This window comes from Antedon bifida, chromosome 7 (assembly GCF_963402885.1).
Source record: "Antedon bifida chromosome 7, ecAntBifi1.1, whole genome shotgun sequence".
In the NCBI taxonomy this organism is placed as follows: Eukaryota; Metazoa; Echinodermata; class Crinoidea; order Comatulida; family Antedonidae; genus Antedon; species Antedon bifida.
In genome coordinates, this window is record NC_136232.1 from 15,845,694 (window position 1) to 15,855,859 (window position 10,166).

The window sequence follows — 10,166 nt, forward strand, 5'->3', positions numbered from 1 at the left end:
GGTGCCACACAGGGCATGCATGTTCAACTAAAGGACGTATGAAGGGGCCTTGGTTTTCTTAAGTATAATCAAAGTGTACAAACGTCAACATGCTTTAGCAACGATATAATGAATATGCATTATGCAAGGCGACATCAAACAGTTTGATGTGATTTACACATTTAAGATCATAACCATGAATCTAATCGCTAATACAAAAATATACATTTTTAGATATTAACTGCCAATTTTACATATTTGTGATAAAAATACCATTTTAAACTGTAAAATAAATGAAATTAAAAAATAAATTTCATTAATTAATACTGTAAAATACGTGTTATTAATAAGCTACAATGTCAAATTTAATCAATATTTATGTTTTTTTTCCAGAAACAAATTATTGAAATATTATCAAAACTATCCTTTGTGAAAACACAACAACGCATCCGGTTGTTTACATGAACTGTCTATTCGGCATTTTTTTTACTAAATAGATTTCATAAAACGAACAATTAACTAGATTTGAACTCGTCACTATAGACGAGTTAGGTTATCCGCCGCGCAAACACCACATGCCTCTCATACTTAGAATATTGCGCACAGAAGAACGATTATGCCATTGGTGACCTGAAGAAAATAAAATCTTAGTGTGCCCTCTATTTTGTGTCTTATACACTATACTATACATACTACATACAGTGCAGAATAGGTGGAAATGACGGAACCCGCCTTTTATTCCAAATTTTAACATGATGACGTCATCATAATAGAGAGTTTACGAAACACGACGGAGAGGGACGACGACGGATTACCAGTGCGCGCTGATGCGTGAAATGCTGGTTGTCGTCCACTTTAAAAAGTTCGATTACGATACGCGATTCGCGACGACGTCGCGTCACGATAGTTTTGATATGATATAAATAAACAGCCATGGCTTCCGTACAAGATGCATTAAATATCGCACTTTACGATGATATAATTGACCCCGAGGAGTATTTACTTTTGTATGATTTTAATAAAAGCAATAATATAAATGTACAGTACAAAGAATTTACAATAATCGTACAATGACGACGAATGCAACGCGTTTTTCAGGTAAGTCACCACCAACCAATCATAGGGCCTAAGTAAGAATCTAGTAAAGCCTATATTTTATGAATTGAAAGCAAATAGCTGATAGTAGGTCTAAATTCAATTGAATTTACATCAATAGGTTCATTACTAATAAAAGTAGTGTAATTTGATAATTAAAAACATTTAAAATTAAATTAATTATTTATTTGTAGGCCTAGGCCAGAAAGTAGGCATTTATTATTTATACTAGCGAACTAGACTTAACCTTGTCTAGGCCTAGAGATAAATTAGTGTCTGAATTAATGTTACCAAGTTGATTGTTGGTCATACTATTGTTGATATTTTATTCACTAACACATACATATTTATATAATAGCCTAGGCCTTTCCTTAATATCAAGTTAGTCACAGCTTTAATTTTTATTTAAAGATTTCAAAAAGAAGATATCTACAGACTGCAGAGAGCTCTACGGATAGCGGATGAAATTAGATGTAGCCAGGGGGGGTTTTTATGGTTCGGGCGAACCCCCCCTTTACAGCGAACCCCTATTAACCGACTGCGAACCCCCATCCTCGACATGCCCAATACCTCACCCTCATCTCCGGAAATCCTCCAAATACGTGCCCCACACAGTACAAAAAGTTGTTCGTAAATTGAAAAATTCGTAAACTCGTTCGGAATAACTCATACAGTACCTTCTTCCCTGTATGAGCGTACTTCGAGGGATACGTGTCTGTAAATTTCTAAGAGTTGCAAATGAATTGCCGATTTTAACCTGAAAAATAAATGTTTGGTCCCTGCATGTAACATGATATTGATGCATCTCACAGCGAGCTGGGGCACGAACGATTCGTACAAAGGACACCGCCAGACAACTGCGTATACCAATTGTTTAGATCATCACTGGCAGTCAGGCAGCATGCATAAAGTATATAGCCTTCCAACATACATCAGTATTTATGTGTGGCTATGAAGTATAATGTATCATAGAGGATTATAGTGAATATTAATATTTTACACTATAATATCTATGGTATTGTAACGAAAATCCGTTCTCGGGTTCGTTCCCTTTTGGGGGGAGGGGTCTGCGGTACCACGGTACACTCGAATGAAACAAACAAATCAATTACAATTTTTGGAGTGACCTCCTTTATTCTTCTTTGATTCCAAATTATTGGTAACAACCGATTATAATAATTAATTAGATTAGTTCTGCTATTACGCCGGACTTGAAACAACAGCGTAACCACCAGTAATGACGTAACCTCCAATAGTAGCGTAACCACCAACCACGGTGTAACCTCCAACAGCAACGTAACCACCAACAATGGCGTAACCTCCAACCAGCAACGTAACCACCAACAATGGTGTAACCTCCACAGCAACGTAACCACCAACAATGGTGTAACCTCCACAGCACGTAACCACCAACAATGGCGTAACCTCCACAGCACGTAATCACCAACAAGGGTGTAACCTCCACAGCAACGTAACCACCAACAATGGTGTAACCTCCACAGCAACGTAACCACCAACAATGGTGTAACCTCCACAGCAACGTAACCTTCAACAATGGTGTAACCTTCAACAGCAACGTACACCAACGTACACCAACACAATGGTGTAACCTCCAACAGCACGTAACCACCAACAATGGTGTAACCTCCAACAGCAACGTACACCAACACAATGGTGTAACCTCCAACAGCAATGTAACCACCAACAATGGCGTAACCTCCAACAGCAATGTAACCACCAACAATGGTGCAACCACGTACCGGCTAACAGGGTAACCACCAGTAGTCTTAACCACTGGCTAAAAGGTGTACCCACCAGCAAAGCAGTATCACAACCACAGGGTGTACCACGGGCTAACTGTATCTCAAACAGTAAAACAACCAGTAGGTGCAACCTCCGGCGCAGCTATCTCAAATAGTGATACAACCAGTACAGTAGGCGCAACCTCCGGCTCACTATGTCTCCAACAGCAGCACAAACGGTAGGCTGTACCCTCCGGCTAACTTACCTGCTGTGTCTTAACTCTCCTTTTATTATTCAGCTCTAATTTTCTCTTTCTTTTCTCTAATCTTCTCTACACTTTGTTTTCCAATTTCTCTAATGTCCCTACTTATTTAACACGTCTTCTCCCTGCTTCTCCGCTTTTCCAGCTCCAATCTCTCCCTCCTTTTTAACGCAGCTCGAGGTAACCCTCCATTGCCTTCCTTCTCCAATCCCTCTCTGCCCTTTTTCTCACGTCCGTTCTCTGCTTCTCCTCCTGCCTACTCTGCCTCCATCTGCTGCCCTCTATCTTTTTCTTCTACCCCAAAATCATTACAGTATCATGTACTGTAGTTCACATTATAGCATCCGATTATTTTTTTCTAGACCACCAGCCGATACGTACTCAAATGTATCAATATCACCTATTTACATTGGCATATTTAATTTCCTCAACAAATTGCTGTAAATAAATATTATAGATAGAGCTATAATAAGAATTGCATTTGCCTTCACCCAGTGTGCTTTTTTCGGGGCTTCTCCTAGACGTACGTTCGCATTGAACTTATTGAACAAAACAAAATACCTAGTAAATGATAAAACAATCGGCGGTTCCGCACAGAGACGCGCATCTAACATATGGAAACAAATGTTATCGTCCTTTAAATAGTCCACGAGTCCAAATACGATAGTTTTGCACATTGGTAGCATGCTGCATGAGAGTGTCTTTTCCGGCCATCTAGGGGTGTCATTTAACAAAATTTGCTTCGTCTCAGGCCCCACCCCCAACAAAATTCGCTTCGCCTCATGCCCCACCCCGGGGGAGTGGAGTGGACCCAAATACTTAGTGTCCGAACCCCCCCTTGACAAATCCTGGCTACGGCCCTGTAAATGGACTTAAAATTACTGGCATTGAAACATTGTGCATTTTGCTTAAGAGACTTGCATATCCATGCAGGTACATTGATATGGTGCCAATGTTTGCCAGGCCCATCCCCCAACTGTGCATGATAACCAATATGGCTCTGAATGACATATACAACAGATTTGAGCATCTCTTTAGCAATTGCTTTGATCAGCCTTGGCTATCTCCAGGCAATATGGAACGTTTTGCTGCTGCAATACACAGTTCCGGTGCTGCACTTGACAATTGTTGGGGTTTCTTCGATGGGACAGTGCGTCCGATTTGCAGGCCTGGAGAAAATCAAAGAATAGTTTATAATGGTCATAAGCCTGTTCACTCATTAAAATTTCAATCAGTCGTCACGCCAAATGGACTTATAGCAAATCTGTTTGGACCCATCGAAGGATGTCGTCATGATGCCTTCATGTTGAGGGAATCAAACCTACTACACAAGTTAGAACGCAATGCTGTATGTCCCCTTTGTATCTATGGAGACCCTGCATACCCTCTTCGTGTTCATTTACAGGCTCCTTTTAAAGGAAACTTAACACAGGCTCAAGTTGACTACAACAGATCTATGAGCCAGGTTAGAGTATCTGTTGAATGGCTGTTTAGAGACATTGTAGAAAACTGGAAATTTGTAGACTTTAAGAAAACACAAAAAATAGGCCTGAGTGCAATTGGGAAAATCTATGTAGTTTGTTGTCTGTTGACAAATGCCCACACTTGTCTTTATGGAAATATTACGTCAAGAAGCTTTCAACTCGATCCGCCTGCCCTTGAGGAATATTTTCGATAAGTTACACAAGCAATACAAGTTTCAATAAAACAAAAATGATTTTAAAACGTTTAAATATTATTAATTTTAATACAGTAATCCATTAAGATTACTCAGTAAGTTTTGTATACCGTATAATATTGTTCAATTTAAAAGTTGTTATTGCATTTTTCATATTTACTAATTACTTATTTATACACTTTTATTTACAATGTGTATTACAGTATATGCAATTTGTTGAAAAATATATTGAAAAATAAATTATATTGAAGTTAAGTATAGCAAAATTTCATGCTGTAACAATAAAAAAAATGCATTTATAGTACTGTAAATTAACTCAACTGTTTAAATTTTATATTGCACATTAATGTTTACTACAGAAAACTTTAAAAGTTATTGATATTGCACAATTATAATTACTTTATATATACACTTTTATTATTAAACTTCATGACCTATGAGGGTCTGATATAGAAAAGGCTAATTAATTTATTGAGTCGTGAGAAATATCACAAGACCATACTTCATGGTCTTTGGATGTAATTTAAATAAAAATATTACTAAGCACTAAATGTACAAAGTGGTCTCCAGAAAAGGATGACCAGCTAGTGAAGGAGATGATTATACTGGATCGTTTCCAGTAGAGAGAAAGAACACAGCAACGTGGAAAAGTATGGAAAGACATTGCAAACAATAATTCACCATCTTTTGACATCAACAAATGTGAGGGATGGGTGGAATATATTAAAGGAAAAGTTGAGGGCAAAATTCAATAATGAGATAAAGGGGTCTGGTCCACCAGCATCAGAAACAACCATAGAAGATTTGCTAAGTTAATATAAGATGGATGGAGCACAAGCTGCAGGTAAAGAGGTTCATTTCAGACTAAATCATTGTAAAAACTGACAGAAAAACAGGCTTAAGAGGTAGAGCATTACTTTTTTTCAATTATACGGAGCATGAGCTCCATTTGTTTATTCATTTGAACGTTTTGATTTTGTATCTGTTGACGAGTTAATTCCATTTGTTGTTTCATCATCAACAACATACTTGATTGCGTCTCTTCAGCTTTTTTCTTAGCAGCAGCATCACTCTCCATTTTCACTTTTAAAAATTCCATTGTACTACTTGCTCTGCTTTTTTTTACCTCTCTGTTAATATATAAAAATAAAAATATATGACTAAATAATAATATTGTGCAATTCTTTTTCATGTACAATAAACTATGACTGCTCAGATTGGTATACTTATTTTTGGGAAAAAATAGACAACATGATATCATTTACACTATATAGACAGATAGAAATAGTTTTGTCTACGTACTGCTTACCATACATATTGCAGTATGAGATCAAGTTTTAATTACATCATCTCTGTCTACATTTTTGTCTTTGTATTGCTTTACTTTTAGTAAAAACATGTCAAAAATGGAATAAATATGTCATCAAGATCAATTTACCTTGATTTAGTCTGAAATTTCTCTAATGAGCGCTTCCTAACCTCTTCACCTGCAGCTCGTGCTGCGGCTGCATCACCACTCTCTGATCTTATATTTAATGCATCTTTCTCCTGACTTAGCAAATCTTCTACAGCAGCTTCTGTTTCTGATAATGCTGGTGGAGCGATACCAGACCCTCTTATCTCATTATTCAATTTTGCCTTCAACTTGTCCTTTAATAGATTCCATCTATCCCTAACATTTCTTCCATCTAAGTTGAAGTCGAAAGATGGTGAAAGATTGCCTGCAATGTCTTTCCATACTTTTCCGCGTTGCTGCGTTCTTTCTCTGTACTGGAAAGGATCCAGCGTAATCATTTCCTTCACTAGCTGGTCATCCTTTTCTGGAGACCACTTCTTAGTTGGAGATATTTTTTTGCTAAAATAGGATAAAAAATGTATGTAAAATATCAATCAATAACACTACAGATTAAAAGTATTTTGTCATTGATGTTGTTATAGCTCAGTATTATTATAGGCCTAGGCTAGGCCTCAAACCAAGTCTAGGCCTAGGTATAACCAATGTAGACAGGACTGGATGAAAAATGACTGGTATGACCTACCGTAGCTACTATTATTAGTACTAGCCTAGGCCTACTACTCTAGGCCAGAGGGCATTGCCTGGCCTACTACTACTACTATCTACCTAGCTAGGCCTACTAGGCTAGGCCTAATAATTAAGAAAGTTAGTAGGCCCTAGGCTACCTACCTAGCTAGGCCTAGTTAGTGACTTAGTATAAGCCTATGTAGGACTAGGCATAGAACAGGCCGTAGTTTAGTTAGGCCTATAAGTAGCCTAGGCCTAGATAGATAGCTACTAGCCTAGGTGCGCCTACGGCCTAGGCCTAGGTAGACCTATTCTAGCCTACTTTTACTATTAGGCAGCAGAGGGAACTTTATTTTAAGTGATAATTTTATCTATTATTAAATCAGGTCATAAATTAAAAATCGATGCAAACATTATTTAGGATTCCATTATTTAATTGATAATCATTTTAAATATAAACATAACCAAATATACATACTTAGGGCAGCTAATTGAGAAGTCATTGTTTGTGTTTTTTATTCGTACACTGTGAACAGCAAAACAGCAATTTTGCTGTTGTCTTCGACCAGACGACAACTGGTGAATTACTGACGCAGGCGCAGTGTCGTCGGTGGGCACTGTCAATCACTCGTTGTCTGAGCTCCCGTCGTGTTTCGTAAACTCTCTAATGAAATTCGTAGATAGCAATTTTGGAAGGGAATTATCTGAGCAACATGTCAACATATTAACGTTGAAGAAATTTGGATACGTAGAATATGCACGCTCTTTTAAAAAATGTCATGAACTATGACGCAAAATCTGAAAATACGACTTTTATAATTCAACTGGCCATATGATGACGTCACAACATCCGATGCGCAAAATGTGTACATGAATTTGTATCTACAATTCAAATGCTTTCAGAAAACAGGCCCGTATGCAGCATTTATAATGGGGGGGTGCGGGCGAAGCGAGCATCAATGGCTGGGGGCCAGGGGGCCGAAGGCCCCGGCAAAATTTGCGCTATTTGACGTTCTAAAGACTGATTTAAGACTCTTTGTTGTGGCTTGGGCTAGTTGAACGATGGACACCAGAACTTAACGCTTTCATGATGTTTAAAGGCCAACTTAGACAGCGTCGATTTTCCAGCAGCTTTCCGCTTTCTAGCTTCCTGCTTCCTTCCCATGTTTAGGCGCCGTATTCGATAGTGTCTGTATATACCGCCGGTTGTCTGTATTTCCAGCAAATTACCGCCGGTTGTCTGTATTTCCAGCATGCAAAAACACTTTACCGCGTACCGCGTACATGAAGCGCTAAGCTATTGCTTGTCGTCACATGATCGACTGCGCATGTTTCACATCGAGTTTGTAGTCAGTTCAGATTCCGTAATTTAATTACCGGTATTTTTTCATTTTATATTAACATATTTTTGTTTGTATACCATTGATAATGTAAATTTTGTATATATATAATGATTGTCTTTAGTTAAACAAGACAAGAAAAAATACCAACCGAGGAAATAGTGGACCTTTTGGGACTTGGGGGGGGGGTGCGTCTGCACCCAACGCACCCCCCCCCCCCCCCCCCTGGATACGGGCCTGGAAAATGATTAAATCATGAGTATCACTTTTTTTTCTGAGGAGCTATAACATATTAAAAGTTACTGTAATGATGAAAATGAGTGACCCAAGCGTTTCACGCTTTTGATCATGATGACGTCATTAACATCGTGCGAAAGAAAATTGATTGACCTAGACAATATCAAAATATGGGGCAAAATGGAATACGGATAAAAAGTGGAGATGCGGTCTAATCTCCGGTCTATTAAATGTGATGAGCTATGACGAAAGAGACAAAAATCCTATATTTTATATTCGAGTGGCCAAACGATGACGTCACAATGTCCGGTTAGCCATATTGATGCATGATCCGATATCTACAACTCATCTACTTCCAGAATATGTAACAACAATAAACTTCAAAAACTAAAAAAGTCATGATTTTGACGAATTTTTGAACTTTTCAACAAAAACGGTCGCGAATTGTCCAATTCGAATTAATTGCTCGTATGACGTGATTTTAAATCGAAGTTGTTTAAAAGTTGGTAAAATTACTATAAAAGGCTGGAAAAACAATTCAGGCGAAAATAGATGTTTTAGTGCTACGTGCGCACCGTGCGCGTACAAATTTGCGCTCGCGTTGACATTTTTTACATGCCTAAAATTACATGAAACGCGTAGAAAGTTGATTAGATATTTCGCATTTTAAACTTTCTGTGAACCATTTCATTTTTTTCCACAGAAAGTTAGCGCATGATATCAATTATACTTCTGCTAAATTTCAATTTAAATTGTTATATGGTTTTCGATCTATGTTAAATATGCGAAATTCATAAAATCGCGCATAACTTACGCTGCTCTAAAGTCATATAACGAAGTTTCCTGGACATCTACAGCTACAGGTCAATCTTATAACAAAGGTATACAATCTTATGTTGGCCAGAATTAGAGATACGCTGCGAACAAAATTCGTGGAAAGAAAGAAGAATTAAGAAACAAAAAAAGAATGTGACAATAACAAGGGGTTATCCGCCAAGTGCGGATAACCAAATATCCAAATAGCATTTAATAACATTTTTATCATGAAAACCCTACCGGTGGTCCATGCTTAGGTTAATCTGACCATCACACAAAGTTATATACATCCCGACGTATGTGGCGCCTTACCGCATGGAAAACACTTTACTACTGTTGCAGGAAAAACCGCGGATTATTCATTCTTAGATTGTAGTAGATTGTTTTATGTTGGTGGTTTCTAGGTCAGACAGGTATACAGCTACAGTGCTCCAACTAGTATTATACAACTGTAATGTATTTAACAAGAAATATTTCTTACAAAATCTTTTTGACGTAACAGTTTTAATTGTTCTTTCTTCAGAAATAATGATTTATTATATCAATTATTTTTGTTTAAAAATCAGTAGTAAACATTTTGTGTAAATATAGTCTGGCGTACGTACTGTACAAAACAAATATATAGGCCTACTCATAAACTAAACTACCGTATATGTACATATTCCAGGGTAGAACCATTACTCCCTGGTGAACGATTTTTTCGTACACAAGTTGGGGACCCCTCATGAAACGTCATAAAATAAACATGAATAATTCATCAGTTAAATTTGTTGTTCCGTGTGCACCCAAGAGTATAGCAACACGTGTGTGTGGATTGTCGAAATAATCCTAAAAAAGGGGTCGTGATTCTTTTTTGGTCAGCCTGTGGTCCGAGGGCGCTAGACAGGGCCAGCCCAGAGCCATATATATAAAGAGTTACGACATTGGATTATAGTCACGTGATATACAGATCAATTTGTGTCAAACTTGTCTCCGTTAATGCATTTAAAGTAT

At 37.7% G+C, this 10,166-nt stretch overlaps 1 long non-coding RNA gene and 1 pseudogene across 1 annotated transcript; one reads left to right on the top strand and one right to left on the bottom strand.

Annotated features, from left to right (window-relative positions):
* Window positions 1–912: 912 nt before the first annotated feature.
* On the top strand, window positions 913–4,757 carry LOC144847838 (uncharacterized; annotated as a pseudogene).
* Window positions 2,095–3,398, bottom strand: LOC144847839 (uncharacterized). Its single transcript, XR_013613798.1, has 3 exons — window positions 2,810–3,398; window positions 2,685–2,719; window positions 2,095–2,357 (listed from the first exon to the last, which is right to left on the bottom strand). It is a non-coding gene; the product is annotated as an uncharacterized LOC144847839 (long non-coding RNA).
* Window positions 4,758–10,166: the final 5,409 nt, after the last annotated feature.